Source organism: Hipposideros armiger, unplaced genomic scaffold (genome assembly GCF_001890085.2).
Source record: "Hipposideros armiger isolate ML-2016 unplaced genomic scaffold, ASM189008v1 scaffold_124, whole genome shotgun sequence".
Taxonomy (NCBI): domain Eukaryota; kingdom Metazoa; phylum Chordata; class Mammalia; order Chiroptera; family Hipposideridae; genus Hipposideros; species Hipposideros armiger.
The window spans coordinates 819,719-847,086 of NW_017731474.1; the positions used below are offsets into that span (position 1 = coordinate 819,719).

At 40.1% G+C, this 27,368-nt stretch overlaps 1 protein-coding gene across 2 annotated transcripts in view; it reads right to left on the reverse strand.

The window, feature by feature from the left end:
* GNA14 (G protein subunit alpha 14) overlaps positions 1-27,368 on the reverse strand; it is a 189,014-nt gene that overhangs the window by 42,242 nt on the left and 119,404 nt on the right. The gene's annotated exons all lie outside the window — the stretch shown is intronic.

Sequence of the window (27,368 nt, forward strand, 5' to 3'; positions counted from 1 at the left end):
TCAAAAAAGGGTGCACCATATACATGGGGAAATACGGTAACTCCACTGAGCTGTGCACTTAAAAATGGCCATAGTGATAAATTTCATGTTATATATATTTTATAACAATTTAAGAAAAGAAAAAGTAAGGAACAGAGGTGTTGTCTTACCATGAGATGCCCACAATGCAGCATAAGCCTGTCAGGCTCTCAGTGACCCCTTGCCTGCAGAATTCAGTCACAATGATGTCTGGCCTTACCTCACATTATTTGCCTCCATGTTTTTTGCTTTACGTGGGTACAAACTTATGGCCTTTCCTGCTTCCTTGATGTCTCCCCACATGGCTCTCTTCCCCACAGGTGGCCCTAACCACCATCTCCTGCCAGAGGAAACCTTGCAGCCCTCAGCCCTCACTCTTTCCAGAGCTCTCCTCCATTGATCCAACTTGCAGGGGAGGCTGAGCCCATGGTTTCTCCTGCGACTTATGGAATATAAACAATGCCTGATTCTCAACAATTTTCATTTGTTTTTTTCCAAATGTCAAATCAACTTCTCAGTAGCCAAGCATAATAACACGTCTTCATTCAACCCCAAACTCCCCTGATTTACAGGTACAAAGCTTTCTCACAACCCATGGGACCCACAAAATGCTTTTTTATCCTCTGGGCATCTCACAGCTGCTCTCTCTGCCAGGCGTCTCCATGTTCTGCCCTGTCCCCCACCCTATAGTGGCCCGGGATGAGGGGACCTGCCCTCTGAGATGTTTGTGGTGTCAGGAGGACACCAATAACTCAGGAGAGACTCCTGTGGCACCCACATCTCTGTACAAGGGGCACTCCCTGCACCTCTGCTGAACAAATTCACTTCCTGCTGTGCTTTGATTTCCCTGTTATGGTTCCCCACCCTACGAACCTGTCAGAAAGCTCTTCCGAACTCTAGTGAGTTGAATAGAGTCTCCACCAAATTTATGTCCACCTCAGAATGTGATCTTATTCAGAAATAGTGTCTTTGCTGATGCAATTAAGGTTAGGACCAAGATATGATCATACAGGATTAGTGTGGCCTGAAGTCCAATGAGAGGTCCTTATAAGAGAGAGAAAAGAACACACTGAGATACAGGGGAGAAGTGGTGTGAAGATGGGACTGATGCATCGACAAGCCAAGGAATGACAAGGATTGCTGGACAAGCTAGGAAAGAGGCGTGGAACAGGCTCCCCAGAAGGAACCAACCCTTCTAACAGCTCTCTTTCCCTGAGCATATGCTCAGCCAAGTTGCCCAGGCAGCTGTGCCTCTTAGATGGGCAGGTTTTTCTCTGCAAACTCACTTGTGTTTGGATCTGGCCACTGGAATACCAGAAATGGAGGAGTCCTCCTGCAGTGGCTCTTGCTGTCAGCTCCCTCATGAAAGAGCTGAATGAAATCTCTGTAGAGGTCTCCTGGCCTTCCCTCTATTCTCCCAACTTTGGTTGGAAAAGACTCAGCTCATTCTTTTTGCAGCCTCTCTCAGCCTTTCAGGGTTTAAGGAGCACGGGAAGTTTCCCCCAGGAACCACATTCCCCAACGCCAACTTCCTGACCCTCCCTACTGGTCTCCGATGGCCTCTCCCGTAGACGGTTCCTTCATGGTAGAGGAACCCTTTTGAGTTCCTTCCTGAGATAACTCAATGGTGACTTCAGCCTCATCTCAATTCCATTGCCCTCTGGTGGCAACAACTCAAAGGTATTAAATAGCTTGGAGTTGGAAGCACAGGATAAGAGAGTAGTGTTTAGAAGACCAAGAGCTTATCTTCATCCTCTGTTGCTAACATAAAACATATCATTTCAGAATACAAAGTTGTAATTGTTTTCCTTTAGATTTTACAGCAAATGGCAATAGAACAAGGGAATCATAAAACTCTCACATAGACTCAATTGCTCTCTGGATGAGAAAAGATACTTGGATCCCCCATCGTAATCAGGTATAGCAACACTGCATCCAAAACAGCTGTCACAATTTGGGCAAAGCCAATAATAATTCTCTACTCAAGACACTCAAGACCCAGGGCTGCTAATGAAAACAGTTTGGAATCAGTTAATGTCATTAAAAAAAAAAAGTTTGCATTATAGGTGGACTGGTCAGCTCTAAGATAGAGGCTGACCTTTGCTTTAGAAAATCTCCCTGTGTGGCACAGGGCATGACAATGGCCAAGGGGATTAAACTGGAGAAAATGGACCTTTATCCTTAACCTTTAGTTTTTAACTCCTGCCAAACATTTCTGTCATTTGGAAAGTGTGATTCGCTTTTAGATAAGTTTTTTTTTTTCCTTCAGCCGAGAACATGTGTAGTTTCTAAACCAATTTCAAAAGCAACTAGAAATGTCTCAAAACTGATTATTTGTTTTCCATTTCAGGAGTGGGTGGTGGTTGGTGGTAGAACAATGCCAAATTCAACAGGCCACTACTCTACGAGCCCCGAACAAGGCCAGGAAATCTCAGCATCAGGGAGAATCTTGGAAGCTGGACAGAACCAGGCTAAATGAATGGCTAAAATTCATGAGAAATACTAGGGTCATTCTGGCTTCATGTGGGTGAAAGTGCATGTGTGGGTTCCTCTCTTCTACACAATTGCTTTTTAGATCAGCAAAGAAAAGAAAGAAAAAGAAATATATAACAGAATTGTCTTTTATCATTACCTACATCATTACCTTTACTGGAACTTTGTTTTTTGTGTGTGTGGATTTGAATTCCTGTCTGTTCCTACATTTCAACCTGAAGAACTTTCTTTAGTATTTCTTTTAAGAAAGGCCTGTGAGCTACGGATTCTCTCAGGTTTTTCTCTTTTAATTTGGGAATGTCTTTATTTCTCTATCATTTTTAAACCAACTTCATTCAGATATAAGTCACATACCACACAATTCATTTAAAACATACAATTCAATGGTTTTTAGAATAGCCAAGGAGTTGTGCAATCATCACCCTAATCAATATTAGAACATTTTTATCACCCCAAAAGAAAGCCTGTATTCATCCATTAGAGGTCTGTTATGGGTTGAGCTCTTGTGTGCCGAAAGGATATGCTGAAGTATTAACCCCTGGTACCTGTGAATGTAACTTTATTTGGAAATAAGATCTCTGCCGATGTAGCTTAAAGTTAAGACGAGGCCATTACTACATCTGACTAGTATCCTTGTAAAAGGAAAATGTGGACAGACATCCAGAGAGATGAGAATGCCTTGGGCGGCCAGACACAGACACAGAGGGAAGATGGAAGATTGGAGTTATGCTGCCATAAGGCAAGGGATGCCTGCAGCCACCAAAAGCCGGAAGAGGCAAAGACAGACAGATCCTCTCCTAGAGACTTTGGAGGGAGCATGGCCCTGCCATCATCTTGATTTTGGACCTCTAGCTTCCAGAACGGTGAGAGAATACATTTCTGTTATTTTAGGCCACCCTATTTGTGGCACTTTGTTACAGCAGCTCTGAGAAACTAGTACAATCACTCCCCATTCCTTCCACACTTTCTCAGCTCTAGGCATCCAACACTATACTCTTCATCTGTATGGAATTGCCTATTCTGGAAATTTTATACAAATGGAACCATACAATATGCGATCCTTTGTGAATGACTTCTTTTACTTAGCACAGTGTTTTCAGGTTCATCTATGTGGTAGCATATTTCAGTACTTCATTTCTTTTTATTGCCTAAAAATATTTTATTATATGAATACTACATTTATCCATTCATCAGTTGATGGACATTGGATTTTTTTACACTTTTGGGCTATTATGAATAATGCTGCTATAGCATTCATGTGTAAGATTTTGTGTGGACATGTATTTTCATTACTCTTGGTTATATACCTAGGAGTAGAATTACTGGGTAACTCAATGTTTAATTTTTTTTAAGAACTGTCAAACTGCTTTCCAAAGCAGCTGCCCCGTTTTTTGTTTGTTTGTTTTCATTCCCACCAGCAATCTATGAGGGTTGCCTTCATTTTTGAAAAACAGCTTCGCTGGATATAGGATTTTTTGACAGTTTCGTTTTTTCCTCTCAGCACTTTGCATGCACACAGCCTTCTGGACTCCTCAGGCTGGTTATTCTTGGTTGTCTCTTTTCAATCTGCCATTTTGCTTGTTTTTGACAACGACCTCAGGAATGACCTTCATGCTATTTTCCAAGTACAGTCAGTTCTTTCTGGTAAAATACCATTTTTACATCCCGCCTGTTTCTCAGGATAGAACCACTGTGCCTCAGCTGGGGGTGGGGACAATGCCTCACTTCTCCTTGAGCGAAACCTCTGTTCTACAAGTGGGCATTGTGTGGTAGAGAGGGGGAGTTGATAATCCTCAGTCTTCTTTTCTTGGCACTCCTGACATGGAACCTCTACCCTACAAGTAGGCTTGAGTAGGGACAATTGAGGCCCCCGTATTTTCAGCCTATCATGCCTAGGACAGAGCCTCTGCCCCATAAATAAGAGTTGAGTTGAGAAAGGTAACCTAGACCTCTCAATCATACTTAGGCCTGAGATAGCACTTCCACAGACAGGACTGTGGAGGATGACATGCATTGACAGCCTGCCCCACTCAGCGTGAAACTGTGGCCCTGGACTAGGAATTAGAGAGAGAAGACTAGAAGCTGTGGCCCCATCTTCTCGGCCACAGCCCTGCTGGATTAGGGCTTCCATCACTTGGAGCTGGAAGGAACATGGGAACAGGTCACGGCTCAGTGCTACCAAGTCTTGATGTTCTTACTGAGACATAGATTCTCTTGAAAAATACATTACTCCAATTATTGTGTGCTCTTAGGACAATTTCCAGAGACTTTAAATGGCTGTTATAATTTTCACCAGTTAGATGGTTTCACTGAAGAGAGGGTCTACCAAGCTTTTCACACCACCATTTTGAGGTCTGAAATCCTCTTACATTCGAATGCACCGGTCAATTGAGTTTGCTTTTTTACCCCCGTCCAAAACACCCCCCAAATCTGAAATGACTATTCTGCCTTTGTACCATGCTTGCTATGTGGTGTAAACATTTCTAATATTCAGAAATATTTCAGGTGCTTCTCGCTTTCCAGGAATATGGAAAGATCATTTCCTGCCCTCCTTGAAATTGGGTGTGATTCTGCGATCTTCTTTGGTCAATGAAATGTGAGAAGTCTGTCACTTTCAAGAAGAATCATTTTCTTTTAATTAACTGCTTAATTGCTGCTGTGTTCTTCTCTGTCAACCATGTGCAGCACAAGCTTCACTCTTCTGGCTGCATGTGGGTGATCAAGAAATAAAGCTTGTATGTTCTAAGCCACTGAAATTTGAGGACTGTTTGCATCTGCAGCATCTCCTAGCCTATTTTGACTGGTAAAAATTTTATTCTTTTTAAATCTATCACATGCAGTAAGTACACTTCTCTGAATTTCAGAGGATACTGGTTAAGGTCAATGTCGTCACTTGGTTATCTGTATAAAATCCAAGCTCCTTAGCAAGTCCACAAGGTGCTCCATGTCCTTGCCCTGCCAACTTGTTGGTCTCAGCTCCTCCAAGGATACTCTACTTCCTCCTTCCTCTCTTGTATGTAAGTGCATGAGGCACCCACTCCCATACATACTTCACATGGTACCACCATCCTTCCTTCCAGACTCAGCATGTGCCACCTCCTATGGACCGGGAGGGCTGAGAGTGGAGGGTAGAGTAAAGAGAAAGAATGAACACGATATTGCATTTGCATATAAGTTGCTGTGAAAGTGCGAGGGCTCAGAAATAGTCTTTAGATGAGCTGTGTTAAAAAAAAAAAGAAAGAAAAAAGAACTTTCCAGAATAATTATTTACAAGCATGTATTAAAGCTTTATTTCAAGCTTTCTGCAAGGAAAGACTGACAAGAAATAAAAAGACGTCTGGTTAAAGATTATTAGGTTAGTCAGTCAGTTGGGTGAACAGCCCTAACTTCCCAGAAGTTCTTAATCACTTAGGAGTATCAGAGAATTGCTCAAGCATTTAATCAGGAATGTGAATTACTTCCCAGAAGGAGGCTGAGAATTACATCATGCAGAAAGTTCTACTGCAGACCCAGTTTGACATTTTTTTCTTTCTTGGGAGGCTATAAAGAGACAGTGTTGGCTTGTTTGGTTGTGGTTCACTCACCAGTTTCCTCTTCAGAATTAAAAAGCATTCCTGGATTTTGTTTTCATTCATTCAAGCATTTATTGAGTGACAGATGACTAGATGCTGGTGTTATAAAGATAAAAAGAGTCTCTGCTCTTCAGGGAGACAGACATGTCCATGCATAATTTTGTAAACAAACAAAATTGTGCCTCGGTGTGTTCAGGGGACTATGCAAGCTATGCAGAGGATGTGAGTGTGTTTGGGCTCATCACGATGCAGGAAAGGGAAGAGTAAGGAGTAGTCTTAAAGAAAAAATATTCATATTATGGAGAACAGAAAGGAGTTGCCAGAGCCTCCAGACACTCTGAGAAGTGGAGAATGTGCAGAACGGACACGGTATGTTCAGGATGTCTGATGAGCCTCAGTGTGTGTCTGTGTTGGGGGGGAGGGAATGGGGAGACAGAGGCTGGCAGGGGTAAGGAGCCTGGAGTAAGTTCTGAGGACATGGGGTGGCATCAAATCATACTTGGAAGGGGAACAATTGATCAGATGACTCTGGATAGCATCTTCAATAAGAATAAACTGGAAAGAGAGGAATGGAAGACTAGAAGATAAATAGAAGTGAGTATAAAGCACAGGTGAGAAATGATCAGGGTCTGATTCCATCCAGTGGCAATGTCAACCCTGGTAGCTGTAAAATGCTCTGCCATGAATTCAGTCAATGTCCATTTCCTTGCAAAGAGCATATAGGAGATTAAGGTATTCACACATCTACAAATATAACTGATTGATAAGATAGAAAGTGGCAATACCTAAGAAATCTATAGCTAACGTGCAACAGGGGCTCAGAAAGCACAAGAGATTACTTACTAATTGGAGAGATCAGGAAATGTTTCAAAGAGCAGGTAGCACTTGAGACGCGTTATAAGAACATAATAAGATAAAAACTGAAATGGGGAAGGTGTTCAAGTCTGATGAGACAAAATAAGCAAAGGTCTGGTAGTAAGAAAGCTAAAGAACAAAAATGGAAGATGTTGAGGCTTGGCCCCAGCAAGAGATTAGATGGAAAAGAAACGCTGGGGCCAATTCATGGAAAATTTTGCATGGTATAGAATTGGGGCTGATTTTACAAGCAATGAGGAGCCATTGAGGTTGTATGAACAGGAAAGAGTTGTGATGAAAACAATGCTTAAAGGCTGGCATTGCAACAAATTACCATCGACAGAAGAAACAGATGAACAGAGACCACTGGAACAATCAAGGCCACTCTCCATGAGTGGAGAGCCCTGAGAATGCAGAGGGAGAGTGAGTTAGTGCATTTGTTAGAAACCAAACAGGTGAACTCACGGTGACCCATTAAAGACTAGATATGCAGGCCAGAGAGAAGGTGTTAACATTAAATAAACACGGGAAATGGACAAGAAGGAGAATGGCATCATTATGAGAAGTGGGAAATCTTAGGGGAAGAGGATGCTGAGCAGAGGCAGTGGGGGGGGGGGTCAGTTTGCTACAGACTGTGTTTGAAGTGCTAGAGATGCATTTTAGGGGAGATGTTCAGAAGGAAAGATGAGAGCACAGGTAAAAAGTTAAGGTTGGTCCTAAGACTGGTAAGTCAATCACTAAAGGCAATAGCTACAGTCATGCATGCATCAGAATGAACTATCCATGAAGTCTGTGCTCTGCCCCACACCAGGTGTAAGGATTTGTAAAGGTGGTAAAAAGGTCTCTGCTCTCAAGCATGATGGGAGGAGAAAGCACAGACACAGAAAATTATTATGAGCAAGTATAAACGAACACATAAAAGGTAACATATGCGCCAACTGCATCAGCAAAATGTAGACTATTAGTTATTTGGAGGTCTGTTTTCCCATGTGATCACCCCATTTATAACATTATTATTAGTGACTGGTGTTCTTAGAGTTGGGCTTGTCTTCTTCTGGCATTTGACAAAGTGCTAAATCTGGCAGTGGTTTCCCAAGTGAACTCAATTCCATATGGCTTGACAGCACTGTTGTACAGCCCCCCCAAATTATTTACAAATAAAGCATCCTTGCCAATCTGTGTACTAGAACTTCCTTTGATAACTGGGAATATGGATGACAGTATATCAGTATTTTTCTGTTGTAAAGTGTTTTGAAATGTCATCATGGGAAGATGTATTAAGTGGAACCATGTTCCTTTCAGTTTCACAAGCTCCTCTCTGTTCACTGAATCTTCCATGGCATGGCCTCAATCATAGCGACAAAGGACTGCATTTTTGGGCCCTTACCTTCCAACAAGAAACACTGGGCTAGAATTTTGGCCAGGACAATTAGACAATAAAGAGGAATAAAAGACATCCAGGTCGAAAGGGAAAAAAGTAAAACTATTTGTAGATGACATGGTCTTACATGTTAAGTAAATCCTAAGGAATATATTTTAAAAATATAATAACTAATAAATTAGTTAAGCAAGGATGCGGGACACAGGATCAATATTAAAAAATCAGTTGTATTTTTATACACTGGTAATCAACATTTCAAAAATGAAATTAAGAAAGCAATTCTATTTGCAACAGCACCAAAAAGAATAAAATACTTAAAAAGTTAATAAAAGAAGTGTGAGATTTATATGCTGAAAACTACAAAATATTGTTGGAAGAAATTAAGTATCTAAATGAATGAAAAAAACATTTCATATTCATGGATCTGAAGACAATATGTTTAAGAGGACAATACTCTCAAACTGATTGACAGATTTGATGCAATCCCTACCAAAGTCAAAGTCCCTGCTGCCTTTTTTTGTTTTTGCAAAAATTGGCCAGCTAATCCTGAAATTCATATGGAAGTACAAGGGATTCAGAATCACCAAAATAATCTTGAAAAAGAACAAAGTTGGAGAACTCACAGTTCCTGATTTCAAAGCTTACTAAAAAGCTACAGTAATCAAGATAGTGCAGTACTGGCATGAGGATAGACATAGAGATTAATGGAATAGATTGAGAGTCCAGAAATAAATCCCTATATTTATGGTCAATTGGTTTTTTACAAGGGTGCCAAGACGATTCAATGGGAAAGAATAGCCTATTCAACAAATTGTGTCGAACAACTGGATATCCACATGCAAGAGAATGAAGCTGGATCCTTATATCACCCAATATACAAAAATTAACTAAAATGAACCATCAACATAAATGTAGGAGCTAAAACTATAAAACATTTGGAAGAAAACATAAGAGTAAATCTTTGCAACCTTTGATTAGGCACCAAAATAAATAGGTAAACTAGACTACATAAAAATTAAAAACTTTTGTGCTTCAAGAGACACTATCAAAAACGTGGGGAAAAAAAACAACTCATATAATGAAAGAAAACATTTGTAAATCACTATCTGAAAGGGGACTTCTATTCAGAATAAAGAACACTTAACAATTCAGTAATCAAAAGATAAATAACTCAATTAAAAATAAAGGATTTGAATAGACATTTCTCTAAAGAAGAAATACAAATAATTGATAAGCATATGAAAAGATGCTTAACATTGTTAGCCATCAGGAAAATACAAATAAAAACCACAGAGACACTGCTTATACCCACGAGGATTGTTACACTCAAAAAGACAAGAAATAAGTGTTGGCAAGACAGTAAGGAAATAGCAACCTTGACACGTTGTTGTGGGACAGGGAACCATGCAGCCACTTTGAGAAACAGCTTGACATTTCCTCATGTAGTTAAATACAGAGTTACTCTATGACCCAGCAATTCCACTTTTAGGTATGTACACAAGAGAATACAAGATATATATGTCCACACAAAAACCTATTCATGAATGTTCATTGCAGCATTATTCGTAATAGCCAAAGAAGTGAAAACAACCCAAATACTCATCAACTGACAAATGAATAAACAAAATGTGCTATTTCCATACAATGGAATATTATTCAGCAACAAAAGGAAGGAGGTACACGCTACAACATGGATAAATCTTGATTCCACTATGCTAAGTGAAAGAAGCCAGTCACAAAACGCCACCTACTGTATGCTTCCCTTTCTATGAAAGGTCCAAATAGGCAAATCTAGAGTCAGAAAGTAGATTAGTAGTCGCCTAGGACTGGGAGGTGGTGAGGAAGCTGGGGTGGGGGGAGTAACGGTTTAATGGGTACAACAGGGTTTACTTTACAGGGGACAAAAATATTTCTAAAAATCATTTAATTGTACACTTTAGAAGAGTGAACTGCATAGTATGTGAATTATATCTCAAAAAAGGTATAAAATTTTAAAAGGGTAGTTTGAAAGAGGAGCAAGAAGAGAGAGAAGATGCTTAGATCTGGAATTCAGGACAGGGGAAAGGCAGTTGAAGCATAACTAACGCTGCTTAATGAGGATGACAACTTGGTTAATATATTCCTGCTCCTCTCTGTGAGTCAGGTCTAAATTCAAGTCATGGGTCAGAACGACCACTCTACTCCAGTAGTTCTCACGGTATGCTTCACACCAGCAACATCTGTGTCACCTGGAAACATGTTAGAAAATCAAATTCTGCTGCCCTACTCCAATCTCCAGCATCAGAACCTCTGAGAGTAGAATTTAGCAACCAATGTTATTATTATAAGTGCTCCAGGTGATTCTGAGGCACACCCAAGTTTGAGAACCACTGCTGTATTCCAAAGAGGTAGTACTGACAGTCACCTGGCAGCTGTTAGTTTTGATGCAAGCCCAGAGGCAAGGGGAGACAACGCACCTGTGTTGCCTACCATCACTGAGTGATGGAAAGTCACAATATAATGATGGAAAAACAAATGAGAACAAGGTCTGACCTAGAAGACAGAGTATTGATACAAACCCTCTTCTCCAGTGTGGCTATGCAAGGGAATTTGCTCACCTGATAATCACCTATACCTACAGTCAGTTTTGTTTTTTATAAAGATTACCAGAAACATATTGCACTCATTAAGAAAATTTTGGTCCCTAGGATTGAAATTTGAAAAGGCTTAGGTAGATGATAGTTTTTTTAATATTGAAGCGACAAGACAATACCTATACTTAAGTATTTATTTTGTATCACTTAAAATGTATTCTAGGGCTGTGGGGCTCAGGCCCTAGAAAAATGTTGGGGTCCTTCACTAAAAGAGTGGTGGGAGTGGAAGGAATCGCTGTGGGGGTACAGAGTGGTCTGGTTCCAAGGAAAAAGCTGAGCACTAAGCCTGGGAATGTACTTCCCTCTTTGCTCACCTCTTTTTTAATTCTCACCACTCTTCTTCATTCTTTTCCTAGCATCCTTCCAGAGCCAGGACTAGGCTGAGACAAGTAGAAGATCTAGGGCACACAATTAAAGGGGACATGATGTGTTCGCTCAGGTTCCTGAATAATCCCAGTGGACCATAAAAGGCTTGTGTATGCTCCTCTTGTTCACTAGAGGCACCTGGAGGAGAGACCCACGTGGGCCCTGGAAGTCACGGGCCCCTGCGCTGTTGGGCAGAGGATTCTGGCTTCTGGTTACCAGAGATTGTCTAGAAGCAGGATGAGGGCTACAGGTGGGCATGTCCTCTAAGCCCCTTAAAACCCTTGCAGGAGCAGGCCCAAATGGGGCCCTCTAGCTGGAATCTTTGAGCGTTAAATCGGTTTGGCAGAAATACACATGACGATAAAATGTAAAAAGAGGTGCTCCACTTTACAAGTAATTTGGGAAATGGGAATTCAAACTATTCAGCTTAGAAGGGTTTAAGCAGGGGAGGGATGCAGTCAGAGTGCTTTGGAAATGAAAGAATCTCTTCCTTACTGTAACATTCAACCTCTTGGGGAAATGTATCAGATTTTAGACTTTTTAAAAATACTAAAATGACAAAATTACACCAACAAAAATACCTGTTTTGGTACTTTAAAACAGCATGCTAAGTTTTTAAAATAGCATTTAAAATATTTAAGTATTTAAAATAGCAAATCAGGATGCTAAAAATGGACATTGCCATCTCTCAGAAATGAAGAAGCGCTTCTTTGAGAGCAGGAAACAAAATCTTTATCTCTGCTTAGCCATAGAGCACAGCACAGCACCTGGCTTGTCACTCGAATGAATGAAACCAAAATAATAGTTCCCACACAGAATAATGACGTTCACACACAGGTGTGTAGAGGATTTCACATTTGAAGAGGGAACATTAGCTGTGCAAATGAAGACTATTGTGTCAAAGAGGAAGTTTGGAAAGAACGGGGGTTAGGCGTCCTCTTAAACATGGTGTATTCATCTGTTTGGGCTGCCATAACGAAATATCACAGCCTGAGTGATAAAACAGAAATTTATTTTCTCACAGTTCTGGAGGTCGGAAGTCCAAGGTGAAGGTGTCATCGGCAAGTTTTATTGCTTCTGAGGCCTCTGTCCTTGGCTTGCAAATAGCTGCCTTCCTGTGCCCTTGCGTGGCCTTTCCTCTGCGTGAGCACTTCTGGTGTGTGTTTTTATAAGGAGACCAACCCTATTAGTTTGGGGTCCCAAACTCATGACCTCATTTAGCCTCAACAATCTCTTTAAAGGCCTTTGCAGTCATGAATGTAACAGCTCCAACATATGAATTTTGGGGGAATTCAATTATGAATATATTCAATTATGAATTCAGTCCATAATACACAGTGAAGTCCAATTATATGCCCTTTTCTAAAATCTTACTAAAATGATAAGATAGTAACTAAAAATAAAAGAAACTCTGTCAACCCAAAAGGACAAAATGCATTGGAGAGGTAACAAGAAATATTGGGGAAATGAAAAGCAGATGGCAGATAAGTGAATGCTCCGCACTTAGCAGAGAAAGTCCAAACTTGGATATCTACTGAGAGACACCCAAAAGAAGCTAATGGATTCAAACCTCAGAGCACCTAAGAGGCTCCTGGATTGAGAGGCCCACTCTTTAGAACGGAGGTGCCCCTGAAGGGAGTTGGTTGGCTGCTAGAATGTCGGTATGATAACAGCTGGGGATCCTGTCCTTCGCGATAATCCCACATTGTCAGAAATCTAGAGTTTGCTTCCTTAGCTAGAGGATATAGGGGCAGCAAGTATAGTTTGAGGAGTGGGTGCATTTTGAAAACAGGTGTGTTAAGTAAAAGTATGTGATGACTTCTGAACAACAGTGTAGTGGTTATCAGAGGGTAAGGGGGGGCGGGGATGGTAGAAGAAGTTAAAGGGGGTGATGGAAGGAGAACTAACTGGGTGGTGAACACATAATGCAATATATAGATGATGATGCATTATAGAACTGTACACTTGAAACCTGTGTAGTTTTGTTGACTATTGTTGACCAATAAATTTTAATAAAAAAATAAAATATCATATTATCAACAATGAAAAAGAAGAACAAATAAATTGCAAGGGAAAGAAACCCTGAGAACCAGCGTGAGGGAGGGGAAGCCTAAATAGCAAAAAAGATTTAAGAGATAGCGTAATCAACCGTAACATATGCACTTTATTCTGATCCTGATTTGAACAAATAAGCTATTAAAAAAAACAAAAAAAGTCTATGTGATGAATGGTGAGCTCTTCAGCCTCATTCTTTTGCTCAGAATATGGCAGCCAGACTTGAGATCAGAATATTCCTCTGAGAGAACAGACCTGCATGGGACAAAAGGCCTATAATTATAGGCATTAGAAACCTCATAACAACATAGTCAGTCTACCATCTCACCACCCATTCATAACACAGTACTTCTTATCATTTTTTATAGTACCTCCCTTTTAAGCAAGACGGAACAGTCAAGGACTAACAGTTAGAGACAATTTCCAACATAAAACAGAAAGATATTAATACAAAGAGAATGAAACAACTTGGGGAAAACAGAGACAATGCAAAAAGCAGAAGAACAATTTTATGAAACCTTATAATAATATCTTTGGGAACAGAAAAATATTTGAAACAAGAACAGAGTGCTATAAAAAATATTTGGAGAACAAACAGAATATTTAAAAAATTCTATAGACAAGTGTGTGGGGGAAGGGGGAAGATTGGAGAAATTCCCCCAAATGTAGACTAAAAAGATAAAGATGTACAAATTAGGAGTAAAATAATAATAAAATTAGAAAATCATCCATCCAGTCTAATATCTGGAGGAAGAAAAGCAAAAACAGAGAAAAATGGGGACAAAGACTTTTTCAAGGGAGTCTTAGATGAAAACTTCTAGAATTAAAACATATAAATTTTCAGATTGAAAGGGCACTGGAGGACCCAGTACAATAAATGGAAGAGACTCGCCTCAATAACATCAGGGATAAAAAGAAGATATGAATTTCTTTGAGAAAAAAGATCATATATAAAGAATCAAAAATCAGAATGGCATTAGATTTTTCAAAACACAAATGCAGGCTAAAAGATTGTAGAGTTATGCCTTCAAAATCTGAGTGAGAATGACTTTCAACATAGAATTCAATAACTAGGACAATATTGAGCAAGTCTAAGGGTAGAATAAAGACACTTAAGACATTCATGTGTGCAAAAAAAAAAATGATCTCCCATGTACCTTTTCTTGGGAGGCGACTGAAGGGTAGGCTCCACACAAGGAGTGGACCAGAAAGAAGAAATAACACCAGGAATATGGGCTCCAACACAGTAAAGGGAGTCTCATGATCGGAGGTGTGAAACTGACCAAGAGAACAATCAGTCCAACGTGGAGCAGGAGGATGAAGGGCTTCACGTGAAATGCATCCAAGGGAGGAAAACGGAATTCATAGATAATATCGTTTGTCTTATCACATTAAGAGGAATTTTGTAAGTCTGTCTGAAAGTTTACAAACAAACTGATGATAGGCACATAAAACAATCTGCTTGAAAAAAAGTAAAATGTGTCCAATAATCACGGCAAAGAAATGGCTCAACTGTGAACAAAACTTATACAATCATAAACGTGATAAAGGATTTTATCCCAAATGGTTATATATCAATATAAGGCGTATACAAGTAAGAGTATGTATATGTGTGTGTATGCAGAGAGGGGTGTAAATATAAAATTGTTTCTATAATAGGAAGTAAATAAAAGTATAAGATTAAAGCTTTAGGGCCGGCAGAGTGGCGCGTTGGTTGGGAATTGGCTTGAGACCCCAGCTCTGAGTGCCGGAGCCCCGGTTCAGATCCCACATGGGGGCGGGTAACGCTGCACCCTCTGCGGCTAGGATGGTGAGCAGCAGCTTGACATGAAGCTGGGCTGCAGTGGGTCGCCGGCGAAGGCGTAGGCTGCAGTGGGGCTGGCCGGCAGCTGGCGTGAGCTTTTGTGGGCTTCTGTGAGCGGCGTTAGCGGCCGTCCAATGGCCGGCAAGAGACTGCCTCACCTGGGAAGAGCGCAGTGATGGTGCCAACTTGGGCCAGTGAAGCAACGTCCTGCACAACTAGACTGAAGAATAAAAGGACAGCTACTTGTCTGTTCCCTTTCCCCATTACCCATTGCTGTTTCCCTCCTCCAATCTCCAAAAAAAAAAAAAAAATCTTAAAAAAAAAAAAAATTAAAGCGTTAAAATATGAAGAGTATTAAACAGAGAAATTGCTGAAATTCTGAAAGTGATCATTCTGGGTAGTGTGAATCAGATATGAGGCAGATGATTGCTAATTTTCTTTTTAAGACTTAAAGTATAGTGTTTATCATGTACCTGTTATTTTGATTTTTTAAAAATAATAAGGGCCAGTCAAGTGGCTCAGTTCGTTAAGAGCTCACTCAAGAGTGCGAGCTCTGAGCAACAAAAGTTCGAGTCCCGGCCCAAGCTGAGCTGCCACTGAGCTGCCAACAGGTGGCAGGATGGCTTAGCTAAAAAAATTAAAAAATGTTTAAAAATAATAATAATACTTAAGTAGTTGAGGAAGTGTGAACTACTGGGCTGTTCTGATTAATTAAAAATTATGGTGAATAAGCAGTTACATTATTAGTCACTGATGAATTACAGGTTTTAAAAGAATTACAAGCGCTTAACACTAAAGCATCCTGGAGCATGACCTAATCTTTCTCTAGAGTTTCAGAAGGCACTTCCAGGTCTCACTATCTCAAAGACTTATCATTATGAACATTAATAAGCTAAACATACCAAGCTGGGCCCTGGAGCTGGTTAACACAAAGTCTGTAAAACCTAGATAGCATCACATTTGAGGCCAGGACTACCAGTTCTGCTTCTCTAAATTAAAATTCCATGATCAAAAATACTTGGGAAATACTGCAGAGTTTATTTCCAGACAATCATAATGCATGCTAGTGTGTTAGTGTGGTTGAGATGGTCTCAGAGAAGAGATGGGCTTTATTTGGTCTAATACAGTATTTCTCAAACATATTTGACCACTTTAGATTTAGTATCTATTTAAATCCTGTTTGAGGAAGACACTTTGGGAAATTCTGATTTAAAAGAGTTGGCAATTCAGATCGACGAGGAAATATTGAACTGGAAGTATTTAACTTTAAAGGTGAAAAACCAAAGAGAGAAGAAAGGGCATTCAAATTGGCAGAGCTGTTTTATGTACATTGGACACTGGCACCGCTGGAAGAGAGAACACAAGGAAATGGGGCTCAGACTCAGTAGAGACTTAGGTTAGACCAAAGGAAAAATGATGTTAAGATTGTTGAGTAAGATCTCAGTGAGTAGGCTGCCCTAGAGTGAAAAAATTCCTTTTCAAAAAACAAAACCAAACCCCTGAAACGAGGCAGTACTATCTAATTAGCCGAGAACACACTCTTCTAACCCATCACAGTAGAGTTTTTGTGGGGGGACTACTTTGGCTAATTAGCCCTCTGTGCCAAATGACTTGGAGATAACATGCTGAGGATGGTAGAAGCACAGCATGAAAGTAGCCTGGAACCCCAAGTCACTGTTTGGCAGAAAGTTGCCTGACCAGGTACATGGACATTATATAAACAAGAAATAAACTTCTGTTGTGTTGAGGCACTGAGGTTTGGGGGTTATCCGTTACAGTAGCTAATAGTACCTACCCTGACTATATACTAAATATGGCTAAAGGGTTTTGACAGAGCTGAGTGGTGGGCACAGAGGTACTTATTATATTCTCTACAGTTTGCTACATTCTTAGACTATTTCATAATAAATAAAAAACCAGGATGCTCTGCAACTTTAGGCACTCTGAGAAATCCACTGCAGCTCATAGTTTGAAAAAGGAAGCAGATGGGAAGGGAAAAGTATATACAAGGAGCTCAACCGTATTTTAATGCTCTATTTCTTTACAAAGAAGTTGTTCTGAGATGATGTAGTCAAACAAAAGAAAGGAGACTTGCTCTATTAAACAGTCAAAAATCATATTCCTTAACTGGTTGGCCTTCTTCCCAGAGAGGATAATGCTTCATAAAAGGAATAAAGAATGTGCACGATAATACCAAGGAGAGCCTGGACTTGCTCTGCGAGGACTGGATCCCAAGGCAGGCAGGAGTGATGACCATGCCACCTTCTGTATGGGGCAGCAAGCGCTCTGGGGGAGGTAGCACATCTACATTGCTCTCGGAATCTTTTATTGTCTCCTCTGAAGTAAATAGGGGAGGAATTTACCATTTTTCCTTCCTTTGGCAAATAATGACATTTCAAATCATGATAGTGGAAAAGTACTGTTTTTGAAACAGCTGGCTTTTAGGAAACTTTTGTGTAATCTGCCTGCATGGTTAACGTATGAACACTGGTTGGGTTACTTTCCCTTTGGTTGATTCATCTAAAGTCTCAGGTGCAAAAGTCAAGTTCTCACAGGAGATTAACATCAGAGGTTCTTTAACTACTTGTCATTAAGTCCATTTAAGAAGAGCTTTGCCCTACAATGCCTTGCTTGTTCAGAGCTCAGATCCATGCAATTTTAAGGACAGTCTAACCTCCTGAGATGTTCTTAGCAGCCTCTGTGCCCCGGGAGTGGGAATGGCTGTGAGAGAGGGTAGGGGCTCTCCCATCTGGAAGGGCATCAATGCCTTTGCCTACGCCAGTCAGAGGTGACCTTGCTGCTGGTGCTGGGATGGTGTTCTTAGTACATTTTTCTTCCATGATTTCCCATTTCATATGGACAATACCCCCCTGCAATGACCTACTAAGGAAGTAAAATTTAAAACTACCCAACAACTGGCTTCCACCTGGGGCATCAGAGGTGTGTTCTTCCATGTAGCCAACTCTGATGGAGGCTCTCTGAGCAACAGCTGGGGCTGTGAGTTGCGAGGAGCACAGTTAAACAAGACAGTGAGGTAGGAAGATGTGACCTGGATCTGCCAATAAAGAGATACTAATTATATGGCAAGAATTCGTGGGCACATCCTTTCAGCCACAATGGGGAATCTGAGATATTTTCATGGAGGAAGTGACATTTGAACTAGACCTTAGAGTAACAATGCACTTGTTCAGGAAAAATCAGGAAAGGTTATTGAAAATCAGTAGATTTTCTGTGGAATTACTTACTGTGGAATTAATCCACATTTTATGCCCCACTCATAGTATGCTTTGCAATTTTAATGGAATATTTCAAGCAAACAGAAAGGTATAAAAAATAATATAACAAACATTTTTGTACCTGCTGTCCTGCTTTGTCAAATCATAACACTGTATTGTATTTGCTTTAGGTCTTAATACCATACACGTATAGATGATTCCTAGGTAGCCCCCCTATTTTATATTCTTCTCTTTCCATTGTAACCCATCATTTTTCTAACTTGGAATTTGTATCCTCTGCTTCTTATTTCCTCTCCATGGCAGATGCTGCTAATAGACTATTCATTCTGTCCCATGTACCTTAGAAGAGTTCTCTACTCAGGACACCCGATTGAAAATGGCATGAATGATAAAGCCTACTGGCCTTGCCTCTAACTCCACCCAAGAAGTAAAAGAAAGAAATAACTGAGTTTGATCTACCCCTTGGCTTTTCATTTGTCCAGAAGCTACTCTGGGTCTGAGGTGGACACTCCAGAAATTGTACCTCTGGGGAGACAAAGAACACACTAGACCAACAGTCAGGAATCCTGATTACAAACCATAACTCCTCCTCCCTAGCAACGTGACCAAGGACAGGATGCTTAGCCTCTCTGAGACCATTTATTTATCTATGAAACAAAGACACCACATGCCAGAGCTACAAGCCTACCAGGGCTGAATCTGTGTGCCTTTGGAATGTCTCCGTGGCACCTTGAACTTACCTCTATTAGAGCACGTCACAACTGTGTAATAATTATTAACTTACTTGCTTTCTCCATTGAACTGTGAACTTTTTGATAGTAAGGACCATGTACCTGACATGCAATAGGTGCTCAATAAATACTGGATGAATTAAACTGTTCAAACATAAATATATTTACAATCAAACATATTTATACACATATGTTTATTATCTACAAACAACTGCCAGGTGTAAATCTCAATTGGCAACACAAATTGGCATATGCAAATGACACTGGTAGCTAGTGCCACCCCATCTGAGCCTTGATACTTGGACTGCTGTACTTGGAAATGTTCCTGTGATGATAACTGAGCCCTCAGCCTCTGAAGCTGGGCTAGATCTAGACACTGCCACTTACTTGTCATGGCGAATTACTTAACCTCTTTGTTTCTCAACTTCTCATCTATAAATGAACTCAAATGAAAACAATCTGCACCAGGGCAAATATTTCTGTCTATTTTATTCACAAATCAAACAACATACCTTGAATAGGACTGGGCCAACAGTAGGAAGTCAATCTATAACATAGTTTTCGAATGAATAGATCTTAGGACCCACTGCCTAGGGTCATGGTAGAGATCATGTGATTTCATGTGCCTAGAAATGCTCGGCATGATGGCTGGTACATAGTGTGCACAGAATACACGTATACCTTTAATACTTATACCTGGTTAATATTAATGTTCATGGCTCTGAGGGAATGAGTCTTGATCTTGGTCTCATCGCCCTCAAGTTTCCCCATGCTGAGGGGTGCCAAGAGCTTAGTTTTTCCCATTGTGTAAGGACCAGTGTGCTTCTCTGGTCCTGGCTTTGTGTGGTGCAGTTCCTAGGATTACATGATGAAAGACAGACCACAGGCCGTGAGTGGGTGTCTGTCCTACACTCCTTCACCTCCATCCTCTCCCCTATTCTATCAAGGTTCCTAAGCATACAAGTGTTCAGCAAACAGTATAATGCATACAAAAATCCACAAACTGGTGGAGAAATGCTAACAGCTGTGAGACATTACGAGTGGAATTTTCTGGCACTTTGGCCTGATGTGAGGGGGGCAAATGTCAAGCATGCTCTAGATTGGGGAGAAAAATAGGCAAAATGCTACTATGTGGGGAATCCCACAAACATATTGGAAATATAAGCTGGTATTAAGAAAAGGGTGAGTAATTAGCCATATGGTTACCCCAGGCCCTTTAGCTCTGCCACCTTCAAGCATCACTTCAGAGCATTGCTCTGTTAAATAGCATTTACATTTTTCCCTGATTTCAAAGGCTCATTCCATTTTTCACAATTATAAAAGTTCATTGTAAAATTCTGGAAAATACCAGAATGATTATGAAATATGGAAACCTTCACCACCACCAGAGATATCCACTGTTAGCATTTTGGTAAATGTCCTTCAGTACTTTATAATTTACATATTATTTATTAAACAAACAAACTCATGACCATATTGCAAAGAACTGAATATAGTGTTTTTCCATCTAGACTGTGTACATCTTACCATGTTACTGAGTACTCAAATTTTTTGAATGTCTTAGTCTATTGTAAAGTAACACATGCATACAAAAGGAACTATATAACATATACATACATTTAAAAATAAGAATAAAAAAATAAAAAGAACACCCTGAAATATGGTTCTTGCTACTTTAATTACATTAATGTACCATACTATAGCCTTTTTCCTGTTAAACATTTGGGACCTAGAATCTTTTTGCAAATCTCTGTTCCTTTTTTTAGGATGAATTTTTGGGAGTGAATGTCCTGAAGCAAAGGCTATATAACAATTTTTTAATTTAAACTTTTTATTTTGATATTATAGATTTATATACAGTTGTTAAAAAAATAATAATATACAGAGATCCTATGGACTCTTTCCCCCATTTCCTCCAACAAGCAGGATCTATCAACACTAATACAGTCAGGACACAGAACATTTCCCCCATCACAAAGATCCCTCGTGTTGCCCTTTTACAGCCACACCCCCCTCCATCCTGTCCTCAGCCCATTGGTAACTCCTGACAACCACTAACCTATTCTCCATTTCTATAAATTTGTCATGAATGGAACCATATAGTATGTAACCTTGTGGGATTGGCTGTATTCACTCAGCATAGTTTCCTGCGACTCATTCAGGCTCTGTTGTATGTATCAATAACTCACTCCTACATATTGCTGAGTAGGCTCCATGGTATAGATGCACCACAGTTTGTTGAACCATTCCCCTGTGAGAAAGATATGTGATTTGTTTCCAGTTCGGGGCTATTACAAATAAAGTGGGTATGAACATTTGCATACAGGCTTTTGTGTGAACACAGTTTTCAGTTCTCTGGGCTAAATGTCCCAAAGAGCAATTGCTGGGGCCTAAGTAGTTGCGTGTTTAATTTGTGGAAGACACTGCTAAACTGTTCTTCAGAGGGGCTGTGCCATTGTACATGCCCACCAGCAATTTCGGAGTGATCGAGTTTCTCCACATTTTTCCCAGCATTTGGTGTGGTCACCACTTTTTATTTTAACTATTCTGAAGATGTATAGAGATACCTCGTGATTTTAATTTGCATTTCCCTAATGGCTAGTGATGCTGAACATTATTTCGTGGTTTTGTTTGTCATCTGTGTTATCTGTTTTGATGAAATCTCTGTTCATGGTTTTTTGCCCATTTTCTTATTGGATTGCTCTTTTTTTTTTTTTGCTGTTAGTTTTGGTAGGTGTTTTTTTTATATATTCTATGTCTAGTCTTCTGTTGGATATATGGTTGAAAATATTTTCTTCCTGTTTGTAGCTTGTGTTTTAATCTTTTAATGTAATGTTAAAGTTTCTTTTTGTTGCACACATTAGGTCATTTCTATTGTTCTATCTTCCAGTTCACAGATTCTCCACTAGTCTCCTCCATTCTGCTGTTGAGCCTATCATTGAGTATTTTGTTTTGGTTATTGTATTTTTGTAGTTCTAAATTTCCACTTGGTTCTTCTTTATAGCTTTCATTTTTTGTTGCTGTTGAGTCTTTGTTTCTACAGTATTTGAAATTGCTCATCGAAGTATTTTGATTATGGCTGCTTTAAAATCTTGTCATCTAATAATAATTTGGTTGGTATTGGTGTTGACATATATTACTTTTTCATTCAGCTTGGGATCTTTCAGATACTTGGCATGACTAAGATGGACATTTTGGACATTATATTATGATACTCTGAATCCTGTTTTAGCTGGCTTACCCTGCTCTGGCAGCAGAGGTGGCCGAGGCCCCTTGATACTGGTTGAGGATGGGAGTTCTGGCTCCACCCTGACCTCCACTGATACCTCTCTGCTGGAAGAGGCAGGAGAGCCTCAATTACTGCTTCCATGTGCTCTCCACCCATACCACCACTTGGGGGAAGGGGAGAGTGGCCTTGATATTTTTTGTATTAACCATGCCTTTTACTTTCTGGTATACTAATACCTTGGGGCCTTACTGACTCTGGAGGGATGGTCCCTCCCAGGGCTAGTCAGTTCTTAGAGAGAGTATATGACTCCCTTTTGAGAATACCTTTCACGTACAAACCAACCAATCCAGAGTCGATAACCCCAACTGCCTCCTTTACTGGGCTCTTATACTCTGGGCCACTATTTTCATGCCCCAAATACCCCAGGATGAGATATACTCATAGACAACTCCAGACAGCCCTTATAGCCCAGAGTTTTCTGAAATTATTCAAACTAGCTAATCTTAAGCCTGCTTCACCCATTCCTTCACATGGAAACTATAATATGGGCTCTTACCCACATTTTCTCCTGCTTCTTCTGCCTCTTGACCCACTCTGCCGCTTCCTTGTGTGGCCCTGCATGGTGTGCCACGCCTGTTTTTAGGGAACTGCCAGTACAAAGCTTCTCCCTGTACAACTGTTTCCAAGTCTGCATGTCTCACCATGCCTGATTAAAACAAATCCCAAGTACCCTTAAAACACTGCTGGGCAGCAGGAAAAGTCCTGGCTCTGCACTTGGACTTTTCTGACATCAACCCAGTGGGTGGAGGCGGCCCCTTGGTTCCTCCCTATGAGGATATAAGTCCCCACCTTTCTGGCACTGCCCCAGCAAGAAGGTGGGGGCATCTTGTTAGAACCTAGTGAGGGTAGATGTCTCGTCTCAGTTCCTGTCTGGGCCTCTGTTGGCATGGTTGGGATGGGCCACAGTTTTTTGTTTGTTTATTTGTTTGTTTTGTTTTTTAATGGTGTTTGGCTGAAATAGAGTGGCTATTGCTTAGAAGTTTTCTGTCTTGCTTGCTGCCTTTTCCTGGTCCTTTGGCTAGAGACAGCAGGTCTCTCTTGGGGACATTTTTAGTCTATGCCTGTTGCAGTTCCACGTTATCGGCATATTCAGCCCAAAGTCTGAAATATGTGAGGCAATATGGAAACCCAAAGGATCCCCACTGTGTTCGTCCCTGGGTCCTGAGGTCCCTGCTGGTCTTCCTTCTTCTCTACACCTTTCAGAGTCTTCTTATGTTTGTTTTATGTACAACGTCCAGGGTACTTAGCAAGAGGAATAGGGAAAAATATGTCTACTCCATCTTTCTGGAAGAAGCAGCCCCCATTTCTTTTAAAGCAGAAGTAGGGTAGCACCTGTTTTGAACACCAGTTCTCATAGATTGACGCGTTGGGGTGTGATGAATACCAGTCCTCATGGGGTTGATCCTCTAGGAGCTTCCGGGAGAAATGAAGATGTAAAAGGTAAGGAGCCTAGATGGGAGGCACCTGATAAACGCTTTTATACTGAATAAACTGTTTCTTTACAAGCATCAGGGATTTCAAAAGCTTCAACTGAGCTTCCCACAGAAATACAGAGGAACTTGCAAAATGAAAAAATGACTTTACAAAGTATGTGATACTAATGTCTCTCCCTGTTTCCCCATTCCTCTGGACATGAGCCATGTGCTTGCACTGATTTCTAAAAATGCCCTATGGAAATGTAACAAATACTTAACTTAACTAAGTACACACAGACATTTACATTCCACATTGGCCAGGACACCAAGATTTTAATGCAGAAGGCAACAGACAGGATGTATATAAAAACAAGCATGCAAAGTGGCCTCCAGTGAGGCCTTTTTACCTCTTGACTTACTCTGGCCCCAAATTACCCATTCCAACAGGCTTCATCACCTACTTTTTGTTAAGTTTCCATCTGAAAAGTGAGAATTTAAACAACTCCCATTACAGCCTACTTTAACTATGAGTAATGGAAACAAATCTTTTCACCGTTTTCCATCAGAAATTCTTTTCAAGGGCCCTTATAAACACTGTCATCTTTCTTAAAGTCTTAAACATTTGATCCCTTGCTCAAGATTATACAAATCAGATCTTCAATTGACAAGGCCTGCTCTCACTGGGGACCTGCTTTCCCTAAAGCCTTCAGCCTGCAGGGCCACCTTGTTAAGACCACACAGAGCTCTCTTCTGAAGGCCCAAAGCCAGAAACGTTTAAAGGGGGGAAAGCTCCTCAGATGTCTCATTACCGTAACCAAGTTTTCAGCATGTTCCTACCAAGAGAAACTGCCTCCAAACTATGATCTCTCTTTTTTTCTCTTTTTAAAATGAGAACCAAGCCCACATTCAGTCCATCTGACTGTGTCTATACTGGGGAAGGCTATGGCTCTGTTGCAGTATAGAGCTCTGGCCACCTGCTCAATTTCAAATTCGAATTCACTGGGTCTTCTCAAGTTAAAAGTCCCTGATCAACTGTACTCACCTTTCCCTGAAAGGCTGTAGAATTAGAGGCGTGAATCCACACAAGGGAATCTCAAGAGACAACCTTCCCTTGATGATAAGTAGTAGGGTTCTGCTAAATTAGTCATCAGTACATAACCCATGTATGCTTTTACAGAGAATATATCTGGTCAAGGATACAGTATAGTGGACAGACTAAATTTGAAAGCATAAGCAGACCCAGCCTGATGAATAAAGAATATATATTAATAATAAGGATATTTTGAAAGTGTAGGCTAAATAAGAAACTATTTTAATGTTTGTATTTGCTATCTTTCAATCTCATTAAATAAACTTGACAAAGGCTCTTTGAATAACAGCATAAATAATCAAACCATGAATTACCTCAAAACCAAGCTAAGTCTTGGTTGCCTTTCTCTCTTTCTGGTTACATTTTGCACAGAGCTCCAGACGGTGCTCACAGTGCTCTACTGTATAATACTAGTTGACATGGCTGCCTCTTTCCTCCTCTTCCATCTCCCTGAACACTGGGAATTCTTAAAGGCAGAACTGAGTTGTAATTCATCTTTGTGCTATGAGGATGCATCATAGTGTCAGAACAAAACTCGTGAAATAAGCAAATGGATGCTTTAATGAATAAGTGATCCAATGAGGAATAAATTAGCAGATTTGAGTCACATGCTGTTTATTCTAGTCAGAAATTCCCACATGAGACAAAGAGGGACATGAACTGAGACTTGGTTGGTTTTCCAACAGGGAGGAAGGAAGGTCTACAGTTGTAGCAAGGCACCACTATTTGTCTTATTTTTATATAAAACTTTGAAGCCCACAGCCCTACATAAATGTACAGCATGCCGACAAAACAACATCCTTCCTTTTTTATGGGGGGGAGGGGTTTGGGGAGGAGTTCAGATGAAAATAGGTTAGACCAGCACTATCTAATCTAATAGAAATATAACAAGATGTTTAGGAAATATGTAATGTTAATGCCTCTTACAAAATTTAAAATTTTCTAGTAGCCATTCAAAATATAAAAAGAAACAAGAGAAAATAATTTTAATAAAATAATGTAAACTCAATATATCCAATGCGTCATCATTTCAACATAGAATCAATGTAAAAAATTATTCAGATATTTCAAGTCTTTGAAATCCAGTGTGTATTTTACAGTTACAACACATCTTGATTCAAACTACCCATATTTCAAGGACTCAATGGCTACCTGGGGCTAGTGGCTACCATATTGGACAGCAAAGGGTTAGAAACATATTTTGCCCTCATGTACAGCAACTACTTTTTGTTTGGGTTTCTGGTGTCGTTAATTTCCTCCTCCTATCCCACGACTCTTAATCATTTATCCTGACATTATCAGAGTTGTTAGAGATACATCATTTCTTACAAGTCACCTGAAATCTTTTTTGGTAAATGTGTAGGGCACAAATTCGGAAAAAAAAGTAGTTTTACTACCATTTCACAGTTGAAGTTCAGAGTTGTGAACTGTCTATAGTCACACAGCTAAGTAAGTCTCAGGCCATAACGTAAACCTTGGTCCTGGGACACTTCACTTCCATCTCACCATCTCCTAGAAACCAGAATAATTCACAGCAGGGAAAACAGCTTGTTTTGAGAGTTAAATAATGAAGAAAAGAACCTCTTGTTTCAATATGCTTACCCAACTCCTCCACAAAAGGCCAAATGGCTCTCTGGGGTGAAACCAAGGTTAGGTCTCAAAAGGAAATTATTTCTCCAACTTGAAAGAGATATTTGGTTCTATTCCAAAGGCAGGAAAACCTTTAAAAATAAATCAATTCCTCATTTTAAGAACAACCATGTAGAACATGCATGCTGGATCAAATGTCACGTCAGAAAAAATGTCACCATCAAAGCCAAGTACAGCAAGTGAACACCACAAACAGGATAAAATCTTATCGGAATTCATAAAAAACAGCTGCATTTTTCTGTATTTTCACTGATTCTAACCTTATGTACTATTTCTTGTTTAAGTAAACACACAAGTCATTTACTCTGAAAGTTAGATTCTTCTTTAAAAAATTTTTTTAGCTCTTCTCTTCCCAACTCTTACTGCTTATATACCTAACCCTTATTTACTGGGCTTAGTCATGTGAAAGTTTTAAATGTTGAAAAATTTCTCTCCCTCTCTCCCATTCTTTCTCTCCCATCCATTCTCCCACTCTCTTATTCTCCTTCCTCCCTCTCTTTTTATTCTCCACTGTTGTCACTCCAACCACCACCATTACTTCAGTCTCACCCTCACCACCCATTAAGAAGGAAAATAGGTCCATAAAATGCATTTAGCACTGCTAAGAATCAGAAGATGTGAATTTTATTCTTTAGTGCTTAAAATGCTTAGTGTTTCTGGTGTGAGAAAGCTTAAATTATTTTGTTTACTGAAGCACAGAGCAGATGAGTAAATATGCTGGTGGTCTTGGGAACCAGCGTTGCTACTATGGGAAAAGAAAGATAATGCGGATTGAGGTGA